This window comes from Sinocyclocheilus rhinocerous, unplaced genomic scaffold, assembly GCF_001515625.1.
Source record: "Sinocyclocheilus rhinocerous isolate Xijiao unplaced genomic scaffold, SAMN03320098_v1.1 scaffold768, whole genome shotgun sequence".
Classification (NCBI taxonomy): Eukaryota; Metazoa; Chordata; class Actinopteri; order Cypriniformes; family Cyprinidae; genus Sinocyclocheilus; species Sinocyclocheilus rhinocerous.
In genome coordinates, this window is record NW_015634483.1 from 320386 (window position 1) to 321319 (window position 934).

Consider the following 934-nt stretch of genomic DNA (forward strand, 5'->3'; position numbering starts at 1 on the left):
GGATCCAATCTGACCTAAGGAGAAAACAAGGTGGCAATTTCTGATGAATTCAAACGATGTGATATGAAAATGTATACTGTGTTCATAAATAAGCATGCATGAAGGTCTACCCCTAAACCTACACCGACTTAAATGTGAAATTTCTAAGTAAAAAGATTGAAATAATCTTTGTTTTATTTGAAAATTTGAAAAATCTCAAAATCAGAATCTTTTTTTACAGGGCAACCGTCAATGGTGCATAAGCAGTACGTACGAGAATGAGATCGAATGAATTAGCCACCAATTCAGCAAAATGTAAATTGCCACCAGACTGTGTTGGAATATCACATAAAGTAAAGATCTTTTGATTTGGGTATCAAAGCAAAGCAACTTTAAATATAAAAAAAATCAATGTAAGTGCAATGTAAAGATTAAATAAAAAGAGTTTTAAAACTGAACTAAAATTAGTCTTGTCTTGTTATACCGCAAAGTAATAATCATAGTCAAACTGCATATGCAACTGCACTCTGTGTCTCATATTGACACTGGTTCTGTTCTGATCCGTTCTCAGAGCACCGTCCTACTGTGGCAGCAGGTCACGTCCCAACACAAGCTTCATTATTACTAATTACATCGGGTCCATCATTGACTTTTGCCTTCCCTATTAGCAACATCAGCCATTAACACTAATGTTTTGTTTAACACTGAAGACACAAGACTTTTTCCTGCTCTCTGGGACTGACTGTAGCATAATGGGTGAACACTTTGAGCCTCAAATTCAGGCATTAAAGATATTCCTGGTATCCCATTAATTTCAAACGTTTCTGAAAAACTGACTGTGAATGGCATGTTTATAGAATGCAAAAAAGACCTTACATGGTAAAACCTTTTTTGGTAAAAATTAACTAATATAGTAAATTAATTCTTAATATTTAAATCAGTGAAACTAACCTCT